We start from the raw sequence: 27,376 nt of genomic DNA, 5'->3' as shown, positions 1-27,376 counted from the left end.
ATCAGCATAGCTTCTTAGAGAGCTAACTTACACCAACTGAAGGTCTCACCCATGCTTCTATTTTTCTCTTGCTGTCTAAGAAAAAAAGAAAGAGGTATGTTCTAAATTTGTTAAATATAAATTGCTTTTAGTTATTCTTTGTCATAAATAGATCATATAGTCTAGTGTCTATGTATCTATTACTCTAATTACAGTATGTACAAATTTAAAGTTATCACCACATCAAAAACACTGACCAAAAAAAAAGAAAGAAAGAAAGAAGCAAGGTCTTTGGAGATTTTGTTTGAACTGAACCAGTCAACCTAGGTTTGAGGTTAAAAAAACTTCTCTACTTAAATCCACATTGCAGATCACTTGCCCACAGTATGTGTCCTCTCCGTGTATTCTGCATTCATTCCATGTGCGGAGCTCCCATCAACAGTCCAAATACGTAGCATATACAATTAATGTTGGTCAAAATTTTTCTGGACAAAGTTTCCATGGAAAATGATTGATTAACCTGAAAAGTTTCACAGAAACAATTCAGGTTTGATGATTTTGGGGAAAATCTCTGTCTTGTACTGCCCCAAGTAAGGGGCAGTTTTTAAACTTACAGTCTGGCCTGCTCTTGGAGTGCTTTTCATTTTCTGTTTAATTATGATCATTTTAACTGTGTGGCTATAGCACTTGTGGATAACACATCTTCTATAGTTGGTAAGAAATTGAGTACTTTTTTACAAAATGATAGTTATGGTTGTTTATGGCTCTAAATGTGAGACCTGATATTAAAATGACTAATAAATCAGATGTTTTTATCTCCAGTTCTTGCATTACTATTTTACAAGACAATCCTAATGTCTCCTGCCTAATGAGTAGAGAACAGGCATAAAATGTGGTTGTATTAAAATCTGATAAAAACCCTTTCATTTAGCTCTATTTGAAACAGAGAATTATCACAGCGTGCATATCCATCAGCCTTTGATGTGCTATATAACATGCACACGTACACTTAAAAAAAAGAACAACTTATTCCTGTGAATGAGATGCCTTAAGTTAACATTTAAATTTTAAAATTATTTTGTCCCTGATCTTACACCAAATATTGAATTTTAACTAGCAACACATGGAGACCAAAGCTACTTTTCATGTCTTGTAAATAAATCATTCTAAAATGAACCATCTTTTTTATTCCTAAAATATGGTAGGAGAGAAAAGTACATTAAATCACAGCTGTCAAATGTACATGCATCATCTGAATGCAACTTTATGGTCTCTATTAATAGTCAAATTCTGTAACCTTATGCAGATAAAACTAATGAACGCAAGCACTAGTACTTCTTTGCAGATTATACAATCTAATATTTAAATTGATTTTAAAAACTTTGAATTTAAATCTTCATTCATATCTAACCATAACTTCTATGGGCTACTGTTCCATCACTGATTAACCCTTCTGTCTATTTCCAAAGTCCTGCCTATTCCTTTACTTGTATTACAACTGTCCAGCTTATATTGTAAGGGTTTTCATGTCAGGGACGAATGTAATGTATATATTCTGTAATGGGCTGAGCACGCTTATGATCATTCAGAAATAATGGTAAATGGGGATGGAATTTCCCAAGGAGGTAGGAGAGGTGCATCTCTAAATTGTTGTCTCCCTTCAGTGAAATCAATATGGGATCTTTTCTTCTAAAGCTGTGGGTCATGGAAGAATATTGTGGCAGGAGAGCGATCTCTAACATTGCCTGGTTATAGTTTTGAGAGCAGGGCAGGAAGGAACAGAACTGGGGATTAGCTATTCTATATTGCGTGGTCTCCTCCAAACCTAGTGGTATTTCAGCCAGAAATCATTCTGAGTTTAATACTTATAGCAGCAGCATTTACTTCCACTTCACATTGTCCACACACCACAAAGGGGAACCAGGATGCAAGACTCTGACCATACTCTGACTGAGATGAAAAACAAACTTAAAGGGCTAGATCTTGCTCCCAATTATCAGCAAAACCTATCTCAGCCACCCTATTCACCCCCATCCAACGTACATCACAACTTTAAAGGTCATTGTGATGTTTCACTCCATAGTCTTTATAAAATATGCTTATGATATGAATGACATAACTGAGATATACTTTATGGAAGATGGCTCATGTAATATCATTGGAGAGGTTATGATATGTGATTGGTTACTGGAAAGGTTACTGAATGTGCTTATCCAATTTGTATGCCTATATCATTTTTGTATCTGAAGTTAAGAATATTGACCATGTATCTGCATTTCAAATGTGTTACTTTGGGTGTCACCCTCAACTAGCCCTTCAGCAGTAGTTCTCAAACTTCTGTACTGGTGACCCCTTTCACATAGCAAGCCTCTTAGTGCGACCCCCCCTTATAAATTAAACACTTTTTAATATATTTAACACCATTATAAATGCTAGAGGCGACCTGGAGTTTGGGGTGGAGGCTGGCAGCTCGCGACCCCCCATGTAATAACCTCACAGCCCCCTGAGGGGTCCCGACTCCCAGTTTGAGAACCCCTGCCCTTCAGGTACAACAATGGAAAAGCCAGAGAGGGCTAATGGCCCATTAGCAAGGACAATGGACTGTGAAAGAACTTAGTCTTCCTGTGGCCGCTCCAGGCAGCCTATGAGTAATGGCTGCCACAGCCCTGCAGAGACATGGGTCTGAGTCACCGATACTGGACCCACCCCTTGCAATGCCAGTGTTCTTCCACTGGGAGACAAAGGGCTCCCGCAATATACAATATATATATATATGGCAGGGGAGTGACATCAGCTGGATTCTCCTCTACCTCCCCACCCAAAGAGACAGTGAAAAACACCTGGAATCAAGAACTGAACTGGGGGGAGATGGGTTGAGCCCAAGCTGGAAGGGTGTCTAGCTTGTGAGTAACAATACCTGAGGTCTCAAGCTGGAGACCTGTGTAGCTGCCTTTCAAGACTTTTTGTAATCTGCCTACAACAATATCTAGGGTGAGAAACTATTATTTGTAACCAAATTTCTTTGCGTGTTGGCTTTATTTGTTTAGTAATATGCTTTGTTCTCTCTGTTATCTCTTATATTCATTTTAAATCCGCCTTTTGTACTTAATAAACTGACAGGGTCAGGCCAGATGGCTACAGGAGAGTGATTTTTTTTCTATTTTAAACAAAATGTTTTATTAACTTCTGTAGCAAACGTTTAGTCAAATAGGCTAAATCCCATGTATCGTCAGATTTCTCAGACTCCTCCTTCTGCTCTTTCTTCTCCTCAGGAGCAGCAGAACATGGTTCACCTGAGACTGCTACAACTCCACCAGCTGGCATGCTGTCAAGTTTGCTGTTACCCTAAGCAATGACATCCTCTATATTTTTTCCATTTAGTTCACCAATAACCTTGTTCAGGCATTCATCATCAATTTCAATGCCTACACTGTCAAGAATCTTCAAGTCCTTTTGAAGGGGGGTACTTGTTGCCCCCAAGGACAGCCAGAAGAGTGATAGAAGGCAGAAATATTAGCCCCAGATTAAGCAGGTTCCTTTTCCCTGGGTAAGGTAACAGGGGCTGTTCCAGGAATCAGGAACTTGCTGGAACCAATTAAGGCAGGCAGGCTAATTAGGACACCTGGAGCCAATTAAGAAGCTGCTAGAATCCATTAAGACAGGCAGGCTAATCAGGGCATCTGGTTTAAAAAGAACCTCACTTCAGTCAGTGAGGGGTGTGCAAGGAGCTGAGAGTGAGAGGGCGTGCTGCTAGAGGACTGTGGAGTACAAACGCTAGGTGACATCAGGAGGAAGGTCCTGTGGTGAGGATAAAGAGTGTGTTGGGAGGAGGCCATGGGGAAGTAGCCCAAGTAGTTGTAGCTGTCACACAGCTGTTACAAGAAACTCTGTAGCCAGCTGTGATCCACAGGGCCCTGGGCTGAAACTCAGAGTAGAGCGCGGGCCTGGGTTCCCTCCCATTCCCCTGCCCCCTATTGGATATAAGAGGAGTTGACCTGGACTGTGGGTCCCACCAGAGGGGAAGGTAGCTGGTCTGTCCCCCGACCCACTAGGTGGATCAGCAGAGACTGTGGGATTGTTGTTCTTCCTTTTCCCCATGCTGGTCGGTGATGAGGTTAACTGAATGGCAGGTGTGAGCCACTAGCAAAAGTGACCAAACTGAGGTCTGCCATGAATCTCTGAGGCAATCTCCCAAGGCAGAGGAGGGACTTTGTCACAAAACATTTTTCTTGTTTATAATATAACCCAGTTTATGCAATTCATAATTGGGGGTGGGGGGAGAATATAGGCTGTGCATACCTTCCTCCCTCCTCCACGTTGAGGGAGGAGGTGGAGTTCATAATATACATTTGGGTCTGCGCTCCAAGGGAGGTGGACACCTGAATGCTGGGGCAAGTCTCTTAAGCGGAACCTTCCTGGAGCTGATCTCAGTGTCAGTTTTGTCTGGGTGTGTCCCTGCCTGTGTGTTTGCTGGAGGAAGTTTAATAGCCTAGCTCAGCAAGACAGGTAAAAAGGGTGCCTAGGCTGGTATAAGAGGCAGGTTCAGTGATCTCTCAGCACATCAGGTGGCACCTTAAGGGGTCCAACCCATCACAGTCATATATGGACAAAAGCCTACCTCTCAGTCTAAACACCATGGATTCCAGAGGCCACAGGTAGCAGTGGAAGAGTCTGAAAATAAATAAGGATCTTGCAACACATTCTAAACTTGTGACCATCTCTGAACCCATCTCAAGTTAACTTCATGGTTGGATGGCTTAAGTGTGCCTGATGTATGCAGGTGTAATAGCAGTCTGAAAGGGAAATATGGCCTCAGGTAACTTGGACCAAGGCAGTTAAGGATTCTGCAGAGTGTAAGCAGCTCCTTGAGTTCCACCTGGAAATGGATTACAAAGTGTGGAAAACTAGCATAATATCTCTCACTGATCTGCTTCACTCAGAAGACAGATGCATTTTGTATAAGGCAAAAACTTCAAAATCAGCCCCAGGGAGAATGTTTTGCAGTAGTGTAGCTTGAAAAAAACAAAGACATGGATAACTATGGTCCACTTCTGAGAGGCATACTTTCCTAGCCAGACCCATATGTTAAAATCATTATTTTCCACAGAGGAAATGAGAGTGTCTAGGATCAATGATTAAACTAGTAAGAAACCAAGATGTCACTGTGATAATAGGCAGGAGTATAAAATATTGCTCAGGCATACAGGAGTGAAATCAGGAAGGCCAAATCACACTTAGAGTTGCAAGTAGCAAGAGATGTTAAGAGTAACAAGAAGGGTTTCTTCAGGTATGTTAGCAACAAGAAGGTGGTCAAGGAAAGTGTGGTCCCCTTACTAAATGATGGAGGCAAACTAGTGACAGAGGATGTGGAAAAAGCTAATGTATTCAATACTTTTTTTGCCTCTGTCTTCATGAACAAGGTCAGCTCTCAGACTACTGCACTGGTCAGCACAGCATGGGGAGGAGGTGACCAGCCCTCTTTGGAAAAAGAAGTGATTCAGGACTATCTAGAAAAGCTGGATGAGCACAAATCTATGGGGCCGGATGCGTTGCATCCGAGGGTGCTAAAGGAGTTGGCAGATGTGATTGCAGAGCCATTGGCCATTATCTTTGAAAACTCATGGTGATCAGGGGAGGTCCCGGATGACTGGAAAAAAGCTAATGTAGTGCTCATCTTTAAAAAGGGAAGGAGGAGGATCCAGGAAGCTAATCAGATTCACCTCAGTCCCTGGAAAAATCATGGAGCAGGTTCTCAAGGAATCCATTCTGAAGCATTTAGAGGAGAGGAAAGTGATCAGGAACAGTCAGCATGGATTCACCAAGGACAAGTCATGCCTGACAAACCTAATAGCCCTCTATGATGAGATAACTGGGTCTGTGGATGAGGGGAAAGCAGTGGATGTGTTATTCCTTGACTTTAGCAAAGCTTTTGATACAGTCTCCCACAGTATTTTTGCAGGCAAGTTAAAGAAGTATGGGCTGGATGAATGGACTATCAGGTGGATAGAAAGCTGGATAGATCATTGGGCTCAATGGGTAGTGATCAATGGCTCCATGTCTAGTTGGCAGCCAGTATCAAGCGGAGTGCCCCAATGGTCAATATTTTTGTTCAATATCTTCATTAATGATCTGGAGGATGGCGTGGACTGCACTCTCAGCAAGTTTGCAGATGACACTAAACTGGGAGGAGTGGTAGATACGCTAGAGGGTAGGGATAGGATACCGAGGGACCTAGACAAATTAGAGGATTGGGCCAAAAGAAACCTGATGAGGTTCAACAAGGATAAGTGCAGAGTCCTGCACTTAGGACGGGAGAATCCCATTCATTGTTACAGACTAGGGACCGAATGGCTAGGCAGCAGTTCTGCAGAAAAGGACATGGGGGTTACAGAGGACGAGAAGTTGGATATGAGTTGACAGTGTGCCCTTGTTGCCAAGAAGGCCAACGGCATATTGGGCTGTATAAGTAGGGGCATTGCCAGCAGATTGAGGGATGTGTTTATTCCCCTCCATTTGACATTGGTGAGGCCTCATCTGGAGTATTGTGTCCAGTTTTGGTCCCGACACCATAAGAAGGATGTGAAGAAATTAGAAAGAGTCCAGAGGAGGGCAACAAAAATGATTAGGGGGCTGGAGCACATGACTTATGAGGAGAGGCTGAGGGAACTGGCATTGTTTAGTCTGCAGAAGAGAAGAATGAGGAGGGGATTTGATATAGCTGCTTTCAACTACCTGAAAGGGGGTTCCAAAGAGGATGGATCTAGACTGTTCTCAGTGGTAGCAGATGACAGAACTAGGAGTAATGGTCTCAAGTTGCAATGGGGGAGGTTTAGGTTGGATATTATGAAAAAAATTCACTAGTGAAGCACTGGAATGGGTTATCTAGAGAGGTGGTGGAATCTTATTCTTCAGCGGTTTTTAAGGTTAGGAGGGGGTAGGACTAGATAACCTCCTGAGGTCCCTTCCAACCCTGATATTCTATGATTCAGAGCTCTTCTGAAGAAGAAAGTAGTAATGACCTGAAGAAGCGCTCTGGCTAGCTTGAAAGCTTGTCTCTTTCACCAACAGGAGTTAGTCTAATAAAAGATATTACCTCACCCAGTTTGTATCTCTCATATTGTGGGACCAATATGGCAACCACCGTACTACTTCTTAAGATGATCTAAGTCTTTTTTAAATTGAGTTTTAGCCCAGTAGCTTGACTTTGGGAAGGTACAGAGAAGGGTATACCTGGGTCTTATAAAGAGGAGCTGTTGGGCTTGATTCACAGGATACTGGCACAGAATTACAGACTTCCCACAATCCCTTGTCCAACAGGAGGGTGGAGCTGGTTGCAGTGGGGGCAGGCAGGGCTGGATTTACACCTTACATGCCCCTAGGTACAGCATCTTCAGGCCCCTACCCCTGCCTACATCTGACCTTTATGTTCCACAGTTTTAGAGAGGTAAGGTGACCCTAGAACACCGGTGCCCCTAGACACATACCTACTGTGCATAATTGGAAATCCGTTCCTGGGGGTAGGTACTGGGCTCTAAAAGATACACAGATTTCTTTGATTCAATTCTTCTGGGCACCTTCAACTGGTAACCTGAGAGGAAATCAGAAGTCACACTTCCCTAACAAAGTGTTGTGGTGATACCACTGTCTGCCCTTTCCCTGTGGTGGAGCCTTGCTTGGGCATTCTTCCATTGGGGTATACATGGGTGTACAGATTGTACCTTCCTGTTCTCAGATGGGTGATTCAAGCCTTTAGAATTTATCATGCTCAGTCATAGAGAAAGGTGGAATATATTTACATTTTCTTTTATGAAAAAAAAACAAAAAAGTTAGATGTTTTTGACCTTGAGAGCTGAAGAAAACAGATGTTATGATAATAGGGGTTTCTACTGTCTGGCTGAGCAATTGTGTAGGATCAGAAAGACAATGGAAAAAAACACAGTCAAATACTTAATGGAAATGGTGAAATCATGGATGAGCAAATTCTGCTCACCTTGTTTATGCAAGTGTCCCATTGACTACAATGGTCTATTTATGTTAATGGGACTACTGGTGTGAGTCATGAAAACAGAATAAAAATCTTACTGCTGTTGCTACTCACTTAATCTCTGCAGGTGCTAAAGAAAATTAGATACCCATAACTGGAGCAGTGCCCAACGTATGGGAGAACAAGATGATCATGTAGTAGTAAATAAAGTGTGTCGTCTTCTTTTACTTTACCAAATGAATGTCTTATAACTTTGAACATGTTCTCCTCACACAGCCTGATCTGGTTACAGTAGCACACTTTCAGTGGTAACCTTAAATCTCTGTCTGCACTAATATTGCATTGAATCAATATCAGGCTAATTCAGGCCTTTACAATTTTTGAAACACATCCTTGAAAAATGAACTGTAACTTAGTAACCTGAAGGTGAACATCAGGCTTATCCACATCAGGTTACTAAGTTCAGAGATCTGATTTATTTTAGCTGGAGGTACTTAAACTGTTCAGCAACAGCCATATGTCTAGACAGATACCACAGCAGTGGAGTGGGTGTTGTATAAAAATCCAAGTAGAATAATTGTGAAGATGAGAAAATAAGGATGAGAAATGTAATAGAAATAGCCACTACCACATCTACTGCCCCAAACAATGGCCTGGTGTTTAAAGCACAGGACTAGGAGTCAGATGGTCTGGTTTTGTTGCTGGTTCTTCTGTGGACTTCTTGTGTGATGTTGCTAAGTCATTTGACAACTTTTCCTGTCAATAAAAGGGTGATGATAATGCGGATCAAGTATCAGGGGGTAGCCGTGTTAGTCTGTAGCTACAAAAACAATGAGGAGTCCGGTGGCACCTTAAAGACTAACAGATTTGTTTGAGCATAAGCTTTTGTGGGTAAAAAACCCACTTCCTCAGATGCATGAAGTGAAAATTACAGATGCAGGCATAAATATACTGACACATGAAGAGAAGGGAGTTACCTTACAAACTTACAAAATAATGCTGATGTATCTCATGGAAGTGCTATGAAGATTAATTGAGCTCCTCAAATGGAAGGTATTGCTGAAGTGCAAAGTATTATCTATATACAGCAGACAAATACTTGCTTTAAGTAGCACTGACTGTTAATTACCTGCAAACTGTGTTTGGAAAACATTTGATCTAAAACTTAGTAGATAAGATTGTGGGTTAGTTTCTTCCCCATCCTTTTTACTATTCTTCATCCCCTCACTTACAGTAAAGTACAGCAATTTTTAATGCAAACCTTAATTTTTTGCATAACTTTAAATTAATTTTTAATTAGATTGGATATTGACCTTGTGACTATTCTGTACTTTAATAATCTTTGCATGTAATCTGCTAAACATTCATAAATGTCATGTAGGTGATACAACACAGATTAATTTAGAGAGTTCTATGAATGGGGTGATGAAAGTTCAGATGTGTAAAGTGTGGTTTAATCATCAAATTAGGTTGAGTGTTAAGACAAGTTCCTTAATGAGTGTAGGGAAAAGTCGTTACATTGGGAGTATTACTAGACAATTGAATATATCAGTAAATGTTTGGTTTTAGTATTTGGGATAATTTATTTGATTTATCTGTAGGTTTTGAATTTGACTAGTGATTTTAGGGTTCCTCAGTTTTAGGGTACCCAATTTTGTATTTCTTAAGGGGGCAAAATTTACAGAAAGTGCTGAAAACCTGATACCTTAAAAGAAAAAAACTGACTGCTAGTGGCAGACATGCCTATTAAAGAGGTAAAACGCTTCAGCCCATTCCTATCTGAGGACCAATTGTAGTTTGGCTCAATATAAATTTAAAGTATTAATATGAATTAATACAATCTACAACATTTTCCAAACACTTATAAGGTGTACATCCTATGCCCCAAATCTAGAGGAAGTCTTGCAAAATACAGTTTAATTTAATAAAACATTTCAAAGAGAAAACCCAAAGCAATATGATAGGTAAAGAAATGTGGAAGTTGGTGGTCTTCTTGAAGTTAGGCTTTTTTTCCCCCCAGCAGGCTGCCCACGGCCCTAATTCAGCAAATATTTTAGCAGGTTTGTAAAATTAGGCACAAGAATAGTCTCATTTAAGTCAATGGGACTACTTGATTCAACAATGCACTTCAGCACAGAGTCCACATCCAATAAAGTGTAAAAATCTAGACAGCCATACCTGCATATTGCCACTCAACTGGCAGAGTGGGGTGGCATTTAATACAATTGTTCTGTACTGTTTGCATAGACAGCCACAAGAATACCACCATCCTTTCGACCACAGAACCATATCTGTTCGATTTCCAAGCCAGCCTCTGTGGATGCAGGACAGAAAAACAAATTTACCCATTATTTACCTCTTTTGGAGGCTGAAAAAGTTGTGGGCAGGAAGCAACTATGAACTTCGAATTGTTAGTAATACCCCTACTTGAAAGAGGTAAACATGAAGGAGTAGGAAATAAATATTTATTTTGGTTTAAGGTGCACAAATGTGAAGTTAAGGAAAGGGAAATTTAGGCTGAACATCAAGGAAAATATCCCAATGTATAAATCTCAACTGAAAATGCATTTTCCATCCTAGTTATTTTTCCGTATCTGAAAGTACAACAATATCCACTTTTCAGTATGGAACACTGAAGAGTCCTTCTTCCATCAGGCATAGAAAAATATAGAAACTAGAATACTTCCAACAATGCTGAAAGATCAGACCTATAGAAATTATTGTTCAGATCTCTATAATATGATGATGAAATGAAGAAACACTTCTCATGGACTGTACACATTCTAGTACCACCTCTGCAAAGAATTATTCCTCCAAATTAATGCTGACGCTTTTATTTATCCAATCAAAGGTGTTCTATCAATAATGCATTGTATATAGAAGCCTTTTGTGTTGAAACATTCCTTACATAATAGTCACTGAAGTACAATATTCCTTTAGCAGTTTCTACTCATTCTCATAAGTCTCTAAAATTGTTTTGTTGTCGCTCAGATCTCACTGGATAGTGAAGTTTTCTCAGTGATCCTTGAGACTTCTGGACGTTATACAAGATGGCAGACGTATCAGAGCAGTTCTTTAAAGAATTCTACAAAGAATTATAGTGTTAAAACAGCTGCCTTGGAGTTCTTACAACACTGCGTAGCCCTCAATCTGATAATACAAAAGATCTCAGTGTATATCACGGGAACAGATACATTTCCCCTTTTAAAATTGGGAGGGATATATCACTTAGGCATTTTAATTGAGTTACAATCTCCCAGGATGTCCAGGAAGTCCTGCCTGAACCTAGGTTATTTAGGGAATCTTATTAAGTTTGTTTTTGCCCTGAAATGTGGTTAAACACCAGGGTGCAGTTGGAGAACTGAGTGGCAGTCAATGTATAGATCTTTAACTCAGGAAAGGATTCCTTGCCCATGTCTGTCCATCATGTGCTAATTGTACAGTTGTTCTCATCCCCCTGAGAAAAGGCTTATATTTTAGTTAGCACCACTGAAAACTAGACTGGGCTAATATCGAACAATATTCTATATAGGCAATCCTGCACTGACAAGGGAATAAACAAGACAATCTTTCCTCTCTACAGGGCTGATCAGAGGCAGGGATGTCAATATGAGTCTTCTTATTGACTTCAATGGGCTTTGGATCAGGCTCTGTGACTTGTATAATTATCTAATATTTTAAATGTTTCTCCACTCAGAGTTTGGTCTTTGTCCTTCAAGTAGTTGTTTGTTTAGACTTGTTTTCGACTGTACCTGTGCCCCTACTTGCCATATTATATCATATATTACGTTTTATGAGAAAAGTATCTTCATCATATTTATTTTCCCCTGTATCTGAAAGTTTAACAATATCCACTTTAAGCAACTGAACACTGAAGAGTCCTTCTTTCATCAGGCATAGCAAAATATAGAAAGTAGAATACTTCCAACAATACTGAAAGTTCAGAGCTATAGAAACTATTGTACAGAACTCACTAATATAATGTGAAAATGAAGAAAAGCTTTTCATTGACTGTACACTCTGCTCCCTTTTTTGAACAAGAATTATTCCTCCAAATTCATACTGAGGCTCTTCACTATCCAATCAAAGGTGTTCTATCAGTAATGCATTGCGTATGGAAGCCTCCTGAGTTGAAACACTCCTTATATAATCCTCACAGAAGTACAGTACTTTCGCAGTATATTGCTGTTCTCATGAGTCCCAAAAATCTCATTGTTATAGGTCAGACTTCACTTGCTAACAACATTTTCTAAATGATCCCTGAAACTTCTGAAAATTGTACAGAATAGAGAGCAAATCAGAACAGTTCTTTAAACCATTTTACAAAGCATTAGAGGGTTAATATAGCTGCCTTGCATGGCTCACGAGATTGCTTTGGTTTTTTTCCTGAAGCTGCCCTGTTAGCTTTTGTAGTGACCCTCCTACTGCTCAGGGGCTTCTTTATAGGTTGTAATTTGGAAATATTTATATGTAAAAGTGGAATAGCAGTTTGTCAGAGTGCAACAACAAATGTAATTGCTACTTAGTAAAATGACAGAGAACCATCAGACCTGTTTGCTTGTGAATGGAGATGTAATGACAAAAATTTCAGACACTCAGCTGCCACATTCAGAAAGCTGAGTGATGGGAAAGAGGAGTTGGACTAGAAATAGTTCAGGTTGCTTAAGTTTGGCAAATAAGTAGCAATTATACACTATGGACTTGCTTATGGATCCACTTGCTTATGCACTAGCCTAACCTGGACTTGAGTTAAAACAGCTATGGAGCTACAGTAATATGCTTCTGAAGGCTTGTCATAGCAGAGAGGAGCTTCACCAAACCCATACCTCATGCCTGTTACAGCCCTATTTCACTCGACATGCCTCCTATGCCAGGAGTGGGGGAAACAGTTGGCTGTATCCCCTACCTTTTCCATAAGTGGGGAGTTCCCCTTCACTATAGGAATTCTCCATTACCCATTTACAGTCAAAATCAGCTCCTTTGCTCTGCCTCAAATTGCTGGAGAGTAATGTGAGCTGTATCTAATATTGATGGCACAACATTAAAGGTTCCATCTTCAAGGTACTGAGCACTGCTGTGAAATGCTGATTGCCCCCACCTCTGACTTCAATGGCCATTGGAAGCTCTCAACATCTTCCAGAACTGAACATTAAGGTTTCAGGGGAAATTTCTTTTTTCAATCCAAAAGACATGTTGGAGGCCATATTTTAAATAATAGTACTGTGATAATGTCCTATTAACTGGGAAAATTAATAAAGGTGCATAGCCCTCACACGCTATCTGTAGCCTCTTACACTATCAGTATTATTGGAACAAATACATTTATTTTTGTAAAACTGGGAGGGATCTATCACTTGGGCACTTGGAGTCACTTACGTTCCCACAGGATGTCCTTATCATCCTTGCCTGAGCCCAGGTGATTTAGAAAATCCCAGTAATTCTACCCCACCTCCTCCAAAAAAATCCTGAAACTTGAAGTTATACAAAAGGGCACAACTGGAAAACTGAGTTTCAGTCAATGACTAGATCTTTATCCATTACAGGATTCCCTACCTACATACCTTCTCTCTGGCTGTTTAGAACCTAATTATGCCCTGATTGTACAGTTTCTCATCTCAATTCACTTTTAGGTAAGTATTCTTTCACTATTACAACTCTTGGTGATATGTGCTGATTCTAAAACCCAGTATTCAGTACCACAAATTTAGGCACATGAGCAGGAACACAGGAAAGTGTTTGGGTTGTTTTTTCACTGTACTCTGTTTTCCCCCAATTTGCATTGATTTAAATTTAACTCTGGGCCCAAATAGTCCTGTAAAACCAGCACCTGCTCTTTTGGAGGGGGGAGGGGAAGCGAGGGAGAAGATTGGGAAAGGGTTTTGTACCATATTCATTACTTAATTCAATGTCTGCCAAAACCCAGACTTTGCTTGCAAGCTAGGGGCTAACACCAGATTCCTCACTTAATTTTAACTCTGTCAATACCCAGTATCTGCACCCCTGAAGGGTGTTGACAGTTGAAGCATCCTCCCCTCCCCCGTCTTGTAACTCTCCCAAGACCTAGCATCTGCTTGCGCAGAGGTGTTGTCAGTTTGAGCTTTAGCACTTTCCCATTGTACAGTTACTCTGCCGAAATCTGGCATCTGCTCACACATAGAGGTGTTGACAGCTTAAGTTAGTCTAAAACTATGTTCCTATGAGATTGGCAGACACAAGCGGACAATGGGTGTTGGGGAAGTTTTTCCTCTCCTAATGCCAAGTCCTTGGGAGATAGGGAGACAAGGTGGGATACTAAGGGTTGAACAATTCTCTCTTTATAAGCAAATCTCTCAGAGATTGGCAGACACAGTGTGTCACTGGGTTACGTGGAGAATTCACCCCTCAGAACAACAAGCATTGGTGTGATTTTGGTCACTAGTCTAGAACATCTCTGTCTCTGGCATATTATGGCCTCATCTCCTTGTCACAAAAATGTAATCTCAGGATAACAAGTGGCCAGTAGCATGGAAGAACCTTTCAATGTCCAGCTATGCAGTTTGGGCATAACCCAATGTGAAATCATAGCCTTCCAGAAGAACTTTAAAGTCCTGCATTTCTCAAGGCTGTGTTAAATCTTTGCAGACACACTGGCACCCTAAGGTTGGTTGGAGGAAGGGAAACTTTTGTGATGGGGCCAGACCTCTTCTGGAATTTTACTACTTCTAGCTAATAAATGGCAAAACACAATGGAGGCAAGGGCTAGTTGTAAGATAAAGTCTCATCCTCTCTCTTAGTGTTGGGAACCAATGAAGAAACCAGAAGATGAGCAAACAAAGACCAAATCCAGGATGGGAAACACCTTAGCTTGCGATTCAATAGACTTTACACACTTTGTTCTGGATCGTGGTGCAGTGATGCAGTTTAAGTTCAAGTCATAGCATAAGCCAAACATAAGAGAATAAAATAAATCAGTTTTCAAAGGACCAGATTCTGATGCAGCTTACTTCAAAACAGTTCTATTGAAGTCCTGGGACCACTGGTGGAGTAAGGTGCTATTCAATATTAGTAAGGGTTTCAGAATCTGGTCCAAAGTAATTAGAGAATATGATTAATATGCTATCGCAGGCCACTCCCTGGAAGCATCATACTGACATGGGTTCTCAGACATCACAGTGGTATAGAAGAGTGAATAGAGTAAGAAAAATTACTAGAAGAAAACATTTTTCCAGATGGAGCAGAAACATTAAGTGAAATAGAAACCCATTCTCTCACAAAACAAGGGAAAATAGCTTCAGCTGTGATAATCTTCATGATCACATCAGCTAATCAAGGACACTAGAAATACCAGACAATTTTCACCATGTGTCCAGTACATAGTTTCAAACCAGACAACAACTCTAAATATATTGCAAACAGCAACCTGATCAAATGAGCAAAAGAGAAAAAGAAAAAAAAATGAAAGCAAAACAAAATAATTGAAATTAATTTGCTGGTGCTCAGAAAATTGAACTAAAATGTAGGCTTCTGCATTAGCACTTCTGCACTTTGATATGAACAGTACATATAGCACTATTCAGAACAGATAATACCAGGAAGTTGAGGATGTTTATGGGCAAACATGATGTAAAAAAGAAATGCAAAGACAAAGTATCCCTTTTATATGACCCACTGTTGTAGTCTGAATTTTCAGTATATTTAAATAAAGTGTTTTATGTAGAAGCACCTGTATATATTTTGTTTTTTACAATTGCCCAAAAGACTGCTAACTCCATGCTGTTCTATTGTATTCTTGTACAGTTCCACTTCATGTTTGTATCAGACAATTAGGGTGGTAATTACTGTAGTGCTATATTTGTAGAGATGGTTCAAGTGTTTCTAACTATTCGCTGCAACTTGGATGGTTACCTGGAAACCATGGTTGAAATACATTAAATATCAAGAGTCTGGCTCTTTACATAGGGAGATGTTGTTTTCCCATGCAACAGAAACTCACTAGTATTATTGAATGAGAGCATCAAGCAGCCAGACAAACTGTCATTTTGTTGTTCTCCTCTGGAATCTCTTCAATTTGTCCACATCGTTCCTGAAGTCTGGAGCCAGACACAGTACTTCAGCTGAGGCCTCACCAGTGTGGAGAGGGACAATTCTCTCCCTTGTCTTACGTGCAACACTCCTGTTAATACACCCCAGAACCAGGGGTGGCTCCAGGCACCAGCGCAGCAAGCGCATGCTTGGGACGGCAAGCTGGGGGGGCGGTGGCGGCATGCCGGTCGTCGTGAGGGAAGCAGTCAGGGAGCCTTCAGCAGCGTTTCTGCGGGAGGTCCGCCGGTCCCGCGGCTTCGGCAGCAATTCGGCGGCGGGTACGCTGAAGGCACGGGACCAGCAGATCATCTGCAGAAACTGCCGCTGAATCCTCTTGATCGGCGAACCTCCCACAGAAACGCCGCCAAAGGCTCCCTGACTGCCGTGCTTTGGGCGGCAAAAAACATAGAACCACCCCTGCCCAGAACAATATTTGCTATTTTTTAAACTGCATCAAATTGTTGATTCATTCATTTTGTGATCCACTAGAACACCCAGATGCAGACCAACACCACAAGAATCCTAAAACAGGAAGAGACAGAGAGACACTACTCACCCCATCATTTTATAGACTCTCTCTTTTCAGATTAAGTCTGATTGCACATTTTGCTACAATACCCCCTAGCCTAGAGGTCTGTTCAGGTCTAATTTTAAAGCCCAACCTGGACCCAAACCTGACCTGTGCCCAAGAGGGTTTCAGATGTGACCTGAACCCGTGTCAGTGCCACCACCTCACATTGGGGCTTGGCTTGATGGGGGCTTCCCCCCTCCACCCCACAAGTGCCTGAAATCCACCTTTGCATGCCTCCTACCTGTGGGATTGGCCTGACGGTAGCTGTGAGAGGCAGCTGCATGCCCCATCCTCACCAGCTGCCAGATAGCTGCAGAGTGAGAGGTTTCACAACTCGTCATCACACTGTCTCTACACCAGACACACAGCACAGCAAGGAGGCAGTGGCCAATAGGAGTGGAGCACACAGCCATCACAACTGTGACTCCAGGGGCAGGAGGAGGTGATTGGAGCTGACCTGACCCAAACTCAAGCTGGTTGTGTCATTTGCAGACCCAATCTGACCAGAAACTTTTCGTCGGGTCCTGTTAGGCTGGAGGTGTGTTATAGGGCTCTATTCTAGCCTGCAAGAAGGAGCAGGAAACTCCCCTACTCTTCAGGTGGTAGCTTGTAAATCCAACACAGTCCTCATTATGCCATGGAGCTGAAAACAGGAGCCTCTCAGCTGAGATCATGTTGGAGACAGAGATATATGGGAGATTTTGTCTGTTTCCAGAGAGAGTGGAAGATGCAGAGTCTTCCATTATGCAAGTGCTAATAAAGGGCAGACCTTGATTTTAGTAAATTCATTTCTTTGTTGAAATCAAACTTAGACTCAAAGATACCACCTTAGTATTTATGGAGACTGGATGTCTCAGCACTTTAATAATGAGCTACAGAGACTTGCAACTGGGGGTCACTAGTTTGAATCCTGCCCAGCTCAGTAATGATTTTAAAAAGTTCCCCTATCTAAAGGTCCAAACTCACAAACTGACCCCAAGGCTTTCCACTAGATTGTAAGCTCCATGGGTCAAGGACTGTCTCTTACTAGGTATCGATATAGTGCCTAGCAGAATGAGGCTCTGATCTCAGTTGGGTCCTCTAGTGACGGACTATAAGGATATGTCTACACAACATATTTATTTCAGCAGAGTGTAATGTAACACTCACATAGCTACCATAGTACAGGTATAAATAGCAGTGTACATGGTGAGACATGGCTTAGGCAAGTAAAGATACACCTGAAGAGTGTCAGTATGTACCTGAGTGCATATCCTACATGGCTCTCTACTCACCCAAGTTGTGCCACCCCAATAGCCTGCTAACACAAGCACTCCCCTCTACGCCTCGCAGGCCTTGCTGTCATTCTATACGTTAGTGATTGGCACTCCAACCCTTGAGCCCTCTAAGCACCCTTGTGGAGGGGGAGTCACTGGTCAGCTGGACCCTCTCAGAATTCATCATTCCACTGCTTCCAAGAAAGAGTACATTCCAGCTCACCAGTTTCACCTCAGATCACCGCTCTGCTTAACACACAGCACTTAGATATATTTATTGTGACATTAAGTCTATGCTTATTTAACAAAGTGTAGAGATTCAAGTAATAGTAAGTAGACATATTGAAAACAAATGGTTACATATAAAATCATTAAAAGCATTGTAGAGTCTAGACTTAATTAATAAAACACTCACATCTAATAAAGTGTTGCTCACCCAAAATCCATTCAGAGCTTTACAGCCAGAGTGGTTGTGAGCATTCTTTCTTGAGATAAAGACAGTGTCTGTTTACCTCCTAAGTGAAGGATTCAGTGTCTCTGAACTCCAACATATACCAGACCAATCCTTTGTATTCATTCATAACAGGACACCCCCTGCGGTTTGTTTCTTCCTGTAGATTTCATACAGTCTTTCAATTTACATCTTGCTGTGTATGCAGATAAGCATACAATACACCAGGGATCAGCAACTTTTGGCATGTGGCCCATCAGGGAAATCCGCTGGTGGGATGGGAAGGTTTGTTTACTGAAATATCTGCAGGTTCGGCTGATCGCAGCTCCACTGGCCGCGGTTCGCCGTTCCAGGCCAATGGGGGCTGCGGGACATGGCGGCCAACACATTCCTTGGCCCACGCCAAGGTGTTAAGGCCTGTTTTTAAAAAAAAGTTTCTAATGGACTGCTACAATTTGATGTCATTTTACCAACAACAATATTCCTAGGTACTTTCAGTTTTGTACGACAACTTCTTCCTTAAAGAACTTGCTTATTTTTTTCCTGATGTTCTTCAAAAATCCAGCCTTTTCGTCTTGGTTCTGTCTTTTTTCTAATGAACTGTCATGTCCAGCAACAGTTTTATTTTTTCCCTTTTGCCTATTTTTGCCAATGGATCTTCACTTGCACTCTGATTCAACAACTTTTTCCTCTTTCCCTTTTGTAACTCCATCAATTTGTTCCTTCACCTTCTATAGTTCTTTTTCAAATACAATCTTTTCAAGACTTCAGGCAATTGTACGCTGAATTTGAAGCACCTTCCAGCTTCTTTGCTTCGCTTCTAGTTTTTTCTTCACAGCATAGCTTTTTTTGTCTATTCTTTTACACAAGTGTATTCCAACAACACTGCTGTTGTTCCTTGACAGATCTCTCCCCTTCTTCTACTTTCAGATCACTGTAGATCAATCAGGATATAAGCTGTCCTCGCATCATATGAATGTGTTCAGCTCAGTCAATATTGACTTCTCTCATGCCCCTGGCCTAACTAGGAGTTTTGTCACATTGCCTGTATGTCTGCATTGTCCATAGTAGGTGGCTCTCAATTTTCCTGACTTGTGTTTGAATGTTATCATTTGGGATAGATGATATAACATTTTTTCTTGCACATTTTCAGCTCTTTTACAAATGTTTGGCAAGCTGAGTATGGTTTGGGTAAAGGTATGATCCATCTCAAATTCTGCAAGTGCTTTGAAACTGAGTCATATTTCTTGGGACTGACGTTATTTGCCTTTGGCATACATACAAGTTTTAAATTATCCTTCATCCTACTGCCCCCTCTACGCCTCGCTTGAACTCACTCTGAGCCTGTAACTCATCTACATAGCTCATCTACTGTCATCAAATATGTCTGGTATGAACTCTGGTTCACTAAGAACCTGTCCAGAGTCTCATTAATAATGCACAATTTGCATTTGATCTGAAGGTCCAATGCAACATATTCCTGTGTGCTTACCAATTGGTATAAGCCAAGAGGAAAGCTTCTCAGTGTTTCTCCTGGTTCTTGGCTCACTTACCTGAAGATTACTGTTTCATAAGCCATATTCTTTTCTGAAGAGAAATGGTCAGCCAGAACATACAGGGCATTTTCAAGTGCATCTTTATCTCTGCCACATTTTGATGCTCGACAGTGAATCAGATGTCTTTTACATCATTGCCCATATAGTACTGCTGAACACAGACTTGTCATGTTGAATTTTGAATATATCCAACATACTTCTGAATCTGCTTATCTATTGCTGCCATCATTCTGCAACATCTGTAGCCTGATAGATAGGCCAAACTGGGAATGAAGGTAATGCAAATACCATGGTGCTTTTTATATTTTTCCTAGTTGTGCCTTTATTTCCTCCCCACTCCCAGACATCATTTCAATTTAACTTATTACTGGCTTGTTCTCATTAGTTTCCTGCAATTTTGTTACTGCAGGCTTTATGAATTGTTCCCCATTAAGTACTTCCAAGAGCTTGAATGTGTGAACTATTGCCCATACCAAAGATGAACACAATGTAATTACTATTAGCTCTTTGGCTGCACCAAAGATACCCAATCTCCCTTCAGAAAACAACTTTAATTTCACAGTTGTAAAAGAATAAAGATTTTCCCCTTTCTTCATTGTAACCTGAATGAGCTTGTTCTCTTGCTAGTCCTGTTGTCCAATTGCAGATTTGTAGTATCTCATTACACTGGACTCATTTTACTTGGCTTTCTACTTTCTCTTTCCTTCCAGATCTATACCTTCACAACACAGATTCGTTAGCCTTCAGCCAGTTATAAAAACTTTTGGAAAACACCCTAAGCCATATTAATGTATTATATTGGGTACACTGACAGTAGCAGGTTATTGCTAGTGTAGATTTGATTAACTTCCAGCAATGCTGAGTTCATTTGGCAGCATTTGGCTGTTAGGATATAGCTCAGTTTCACAGTTTGACTACACATTTACAGCAATGAGAAAGGATCTTTATTGAGAGCAGGCTGGAAGGTCTGTCTAAATGTAGCTTCTGCAGGTGTGTGTTACCATACTTTCTATGATTTATCATCGACAATCCTGTCACCTTTTTGTTTTGCATACAGGTCATGAAATTCATGCTAGTGCAGAAGATTTCTGAAGGGTCAGAATTCCCTCCCCACTCTGAACTCTAGGGTACAGATGTGGGGACCCACATGAAAGTCCCCCTAAGCTTTTTTCTACCAGCTTAGGTTAAAAACTTCCCCAAGGCACACATTCTTCCTTGCCCTTGGACGGTATTCCTGCCACCACCAAGTGAGTTAGACGAAGATCCAGGAAAAGAGGGATGCTACCCTTAGCTCTATGTTTATGACAGGGTCTTTATGCCACTTACCACCACTATTAAGGGATGATGTGAAGCATAAATTGTGTTATTTCCTTCAAAAGTGACTGTAGAACTGGCCCTCACTTAAAATAACTCTCTCATGACTGTATTAAGAGTCAAATCTTCTAATTTTACTGACTAGGAGACACTTACTGCTTTTTAATCCTGTCAGCACTACAAAACCAACTGATCTAAAATTGACTGAGCAGAATTCTATTCCTCCTTGTGCATCATCATTGGAATCTTTGTCCTGGACCTTGCTGGAAGAAAGACAAGAATCCAGAAATGCAATTTCACTAGTCTGCAATGCTGTTAAGTAACTCTTCTGGAAACTATACAGCAGTAACTCATCCAGTGCAGCTCATCTTTCCTTTGTAGTCCATACCACCTGGTGGAGGGCTGCTGTCAGCTGTCCACCTAGTTACCTTTTCCCAGAACCATTGTTGGGACTACATCACCCTCCCCTTCTATGAGGTTTAAGGGGGTGAGGAAGAGGGCAATGTCTCTTTGCTGTGCCAGGCTTCAGGAGCCACAACCCTGTTCCTCTGGGAGATGCTTTCTTGTAATCTCACTTCCAGTTTTGGTTTATCAGGGAACTGGACCTGTTCTTGAACAAGTACCCACACTGGGCACCTGCCATATTGGAATATTATAAATTTTACAACCTAACCTAACCACCGGGTCCCTGGGTTGCTGAGAGGAAAAGTAAACAAACAAATATATGCACCCACTCACCCCCTGCTCAGGCAGTTAGGGAAAAAATCCCTTCCCAATCCCCAAAAGGGGACTGGCATGATGTCCACAAGACCCACCAAAATTCCATCCTATCCTAGTCCCAAAGTCTGTGGGGAGGGAGGGGGAGGAGATTTTTTCTTCCCAATGCAGTAAAACATCCTAGGTAGGGGGAAGAGTTTATAGCTATTCCATTTACATGTGTGAGAGACAGTAGGCTTTTTATTCTGCACCTGGCTGATTGGATGAGCAGAAGAATTCCCCCCCACACCCCCAAAGTTGCTCAAAACAATTTCCCACTCAGTGGGTCCCTCCTCACTCCCTTTACACAGTGTGCACCCAGCATGCATTAACAATTCCTTAACATATACACTGGGTCTGTAAGACTTTTGGTGGGGCCCTGGGGTCAAAGTCCTCAACAGATATGCAAGGTGGAGATCTCCCTATAGTCTGGTCCACATAAACTAGATCAAACTGTGGTGCTAAACCTAGCTAACGCCCTAGCCTGGGTAGGTAAGTGACCACTCTCCTCATGTCCCGAATCTGGTATAAAGACGAAGTGGGTATTCACCCACTCTTTGCTGCTTTTATGGGAACTAAGTGACTCCTTGGGAATGGCAGCCACATTTCAAAGGAGATGGCCCATGCAGACAGGATTGACAAACACCCCCCCTCATGACTTCCTGATTGTCCCCTGAAAAAAAAAAAGGTGTACTGACCTGGAGTGGGGGCTGAAAGGCCTCATGCTCCTACATAAACAGGCTTCCCTGGAAGGATCCCACTGGGGGTCCCACTCCTCGAGGAGCCAGCAGCCCTGCCCAGATCGCCATTGGGGGAAATCTATCCTTAAGAGCACCAAGTGCTGGGACTCCTCGTGTGGGCCCCCACTCCTGCTAAACTCTCCTAAGGAACCCCCTCTTGGTGTCAATCTGAAGGGCATCCTAGAGTGCAGGGGGAGATGCACCAAGCCAGAGGGTATCCTCCACATGAGGCTGGGGGTGTGCAATACATAAGTGGAACAATGTGTGTGTGTGTGTGTGTTTAGGGGAGGAATACTGGGGACAGTCTGCACACAGGATGGGAATGGGAGCCAGGACCCAGAGGGAGATCAGGACACAGGGTATAGCTGGGGAAGACAATACAGAAGGGTTGTTAGCACTGGGAGGTCAGGACCCTAGGGGGTAGGAGGATTGGGGAAATGGAACAGATCCCTGGGCAGGAGGTCAGGGTGCATTTGAGGTGAGAGATGGATGGGAGGATAGGACCCCAGGTGGGAAACAGGCTAGGACATGGGGGCAATAAGGCTAAAACATGGAAGTTAGGACATAGGGAAAAATGGGGGGCAGGACCCTGGGGAGGCAGGGGCAGCTGGGGTGAGGGTATAGAAAAGCAGAAGGACTGAGGCAAGGTGCCATTAACATACTCAGTTCCCACCCTGGGAGCCACTCATGCTCAGGCTCTTCCAAGGAGAGCCTGCTGGGGGCTAGGCTACAGCTGGGCTCCCCATGGGCTGCCGTCACTGGGCTGGACCTCCATCTGCATGGTAAGTGAAAAACATGGAGATCTGGAAGAAGGATTGGAATCTGGGGCGGGAGGAGCAGAGGCTGTTATAGCAGGGATAAGGGAGAGATCAGAGAAAACACAGGGGGAAATCAAGTCAGATCTTAGACTAATGAGAGAAGTATCGAGAATAAGCAGGAAGAGCTTGAAATACTAGTTAATAAACACAAATGATTCAGGTAGTTTTATTTACTATGATGCACATGCCTAGTTTAAGGACAACCTCAGAAAAGTTACAGCTCTAAAGTCTTGTGCAGAACAGAAGCCCAGTGTAGCTGAGACATATTTTTATGTTGAATCTGATGCTGCAAAGTCTATTCAAACATATGAACTAGAGAACTCAGAGTGCCATCATATTTACATTCCAGTTTGAAGATGAATGTGAACAGAATAATTTCTAAACAAACAAATATGGTACTATTTTTCTATACACTTTAAGCGGCTTGCCAATGGACCAATCCATTCTGCAGAGTGGCTGATTTAAAGCTGAAAGCTGTATATTACAAGAAAGTCGTGTTTAGAGATCTCCCAGCGTACAATTAAGAACTGCTTATGGCTCCAAACATAAAACTGAATTTATGGGAGTCAAAGGCCAAGTCTACACCTACACATAAAAAGCTTTACTGGCATAACTGTGTCAGTTAGGTATTTACCAACGTAGTTATGCCAGTCAAATCCCTAGTTGTCCTGATACAACTGTGTTGGCACCAAGGCTTTTTGCCACTTTAACTATGACAGCACAGTTCATATAGCAAAACTTAAGTATAAGTATAGACAAGGTCAAACTAATCTAATATCATTTTTCTTGGTAAATAGTGAATACTTATTTCTGCTGTGCATAGCTGTTTAAAGGGTCCCCAAAAGGGAGGCAAAGGCTCGTCCTCTGAAAAAATCTCAGAAGGAGAAAGGGATAGGGAGACTTTCAGGCTCAGATCATCAGCAATATCTAGGCACCTAACTCCCTTCATTCCAATGGGAGTTAGGCACATAAATATCTTTGAAGATCTGGGCCTCAGTCTCTAAAGCGATCAATCATAACTTTCTTAACCTTTGACATTAAATAAACTCCATGTCCTCGGACACATTTATTGGATAAAATTATGCACATTAACCCTTTAAAATATATTTGCCATTTAGCCAAAATTGTCATGCTTGTGTAAGCTTCTCCATCTGAAGACCATGTGGTTGGCAGTTGAACAGAGTTTAGAGTTTAAATCTGAGCTAGAGGTATAGTGGCACATGAAGCATTCTACCTGGTAAACAGATGGCAATGACAGGACATTTACACTGCTCTATGCAGGCTTAACTTCACCCCTAAAAGAATGCTCATTGACTTCAATGCAAGTTAAATCAGGGGCTAACTCTTCTAAAAAAAGAACAGGAGTACTTGTGGCACCTTAAAGACTAACATTTGTTAGTCTTTAAGGTGCCACAAGTACTCCTGTTCTTTTTGCGGATACAGACTAACACGGCTGCTACTCTGAAACCTAACTCTTCTAAGACTCTCTTGCAGAGAGGACAGCTAAGGCACAAGGCTGGTGGGTGGAACAATGGAAATAGAGCACTTACTTGTATCAGTGCCCCAGGGAACAACATAAAGATGCCTATAGTCTCAAGGTAAGAAAGATTACATTTTCATTTTCAGCCTCTTCACATTTTAATTAGAGTGAGCCCTCCTGTATACACCAACCATTTACCAGAGCTACAGCAATAAACATTAAAGCACAGAGACCTCTAGAAAGAGAAAAAGAACAAAGAGAAAGAAAGAACAATAGAATGAATTCCATCTCTACTTGGAAGTCAGGTTTCTACATCCTTCAACTAATTCTTTCTCCTTTTGGATATCACTCTCAGCAGTAGCTCTGACAAGGATTGACAGGCTAGCAAAGACCAATTAGTACTTCAAGTCTATTAATATCTATTTGTTTTCATCATTAATTCTAGGAAATTATGAATAAAGCCAATAATAACATTTAATAAGTAGTTCATAAAAAAAATCCAGAATTTTTCATGCAATATATCTTGGAGGCCAAATTCACTACACATGTAAGCCAATACAACCCTGCTCATTACAATGGAGTTGAATCCACTCATGCCAATGGTGAAATTGGGAGCCTTCACTTTAAATCCATACAACAGACATCTTTCTATGGATCCATAGCCAAAAGAAAGTTTTATAATTGAGCATTCTTATGGGCCACAAACCTGGTTTCTTTGTTGAGAAAAAAAGTGACTCACCAGCTGGCATGCTAGACATGCTGTAGCAGATTCTTCTCCCATGGAGCCCCCTGCCATCAGCTGCTCCAGACCCACAGTGGTCAGCTTCATCTCATGACTTAGACCTTTGTCCAGATCACTTATAGTTCTTCCATCCCAACCCCACTTCCAAAGTAACAGGCTCATGCCAGGTCTTAAGCCCATTTCTGGACTCAATAGTCCTTACACCCATTGTATCAGGGGCTTTCACACACCCTTCCTTAGTGGCCAGTAGGGAAACTCCAGCCTCCTCTTTAGTCTGAATTTGAGCTTAGGAACCCTATAAACAAGCTCCTAAGGTCTGCTCCCTAAAACTCCTTGTTGCTTCCCCCATACCACTTCCTAATTCCTAGGCCCTTCTCCCACTGCTGTTTCTAGGGCTCACTACTCTGCAAGTTCTTCACCCCTTCCGATACTCTGCAGAGTTCTTTCCTGCTCTTGTACAGAGCAATGCCTCCCAGAGCTTTCTCCTTGGAGGTCCAGATTCTTGTCTACTTCTTCCCAAAGGAGTGAGCGGGGGGGGGCAATCCCCATCCCAGGGCTGCCTTCCTGGTAGCTGGTGCTTTTATCAAGGCTCAAAGAGGAGCTTACATCATACCTGTCTTTTTTCAGTGTCTCTCCTATTTCTTTGCCAAAATTCTCATCTCAGAAGAAGATCCCATGCCTTCTAGCTTCCTTGTACTCCCCTGAAGTGCTTCCTCTATTAGTCACTCCACTTCTGTCAGCTGGAACTCATCTTTAATTCACTAACCCAGTTCCTCCCCAACTGGGACTAGCCTATCATCCAGGTATACTAATTACTCTCATCTCCAGTTAATTCTTTCTCTGCAAGAAACACCCTGTCACACCTGGATTTTAATTAGAGAGAGATCCAGACTTTGCATTTGTTTACTATCTAATACAAAATAATACATGGAGATATACCTATCTCATAGAGCTGAAACATCATTGAGTCCAGCCCCCTGCCTTCACTAGTAGGATCAAGTACTGATTTTGCCCCAGATCCCCTCAGAGATTGAGCTCACAACCCTGAATTTAGCAGGCCAATGCTCAAACCATTGAGCTATCCCTCCCTCCTAGAGTCAAGAATGCCAATATTTTTGGCAATCTTGGAGCTAACATTTTTGTTCGCATCCTTTCTGAACTTTTGGTTTACTTGCCATCACATCTATTTTTTTTAATGATCTGAATATTGGACATGGACCTGGAACTATCCTCTTAGTTCTAGAACTTAGGGTTTAGTGCTCAGATCCTCAAAGGTATTTTGGAGCCTAAATTCCCATTGACTGAGAGTTAAGCTCCCTACCTTTGGTGCTATGCATTGATGGTGTTGGGTGTGGGTGTGCTCCCTCAACTGCACCTGTATATATGGATAGGGAGGCTTTCAGGCTCAGATCATCAGCAATATCTAGGCACCTAACTCCCTTCATTCCAATGGGAGTTAGGCATGTAAATATCTTTGAAGATCTGGGCCTCAGTTTCCAAAGTGATCAATCATAACTTTCTTGACCTTTGACATTAAATAAACTCCATGTCCTCGGACACATTTATTGGATAGAATTATGCACATTAACCCTTTAAAATATATTTGCCATTTAGCCAAAATTGTCAGAACTATAACAAATATTCTGAAATTCAGGTAGAAATTTCACA

The 27,376-nt window shown here is 41.7% G+C and overlaps 2 long non-coding RNA genes across 2 annotated transcripts; one reads left to right on the top strand and one right to left on the bottom strand.

The window, feature by feature from the left end:
* Window positions 1–369: 369 nt before the first annotated feature.
* Window positions 370–26,419, bottom strand: LOC123371625. Its single transcript, XR_006579872.1, has 3 exons — window positions 26,322–26,419; window positions 10,142–10,277; window positions 370–499 (listed from the first exon to the last, which is right to left on the bottom strand). It is a non-coding gene; the product is annotated as an uncharacterized LOC123371625 (long non-coding RNA).
* LOC123371627 lies at window positions 3,708–14,880 on the top strand. The gene is made up of 3 exons (XR_006579874.1): window positions 3,708–3,782; window positions 13,507–13,593; window positions 14,737–14,880. It is a non-coding gene; the product is annotated as an uncharacterized LOC123371627 (long non-coding RNA).
* Window positions 26,420–27,376: the final 957 nt, after the last annotated feature.

Source organism: Mauremys mutica, chromosome 5 (assembly GCF_020497125.1).
Source record: "Mauremys mutica isolate MM-2020 ecotype Southern chromosome 5, ASM2049712v1, whole genome shotgun sequence".
Lineage (NCBI taxonomy): Eukaryota > Metazoa > Chordata > Testudines > Geoemydidae > Mauremys > Mauremys mutica.
This window is presented reverse-complemented; position numbering and strand designations above follow the sequence as displayed.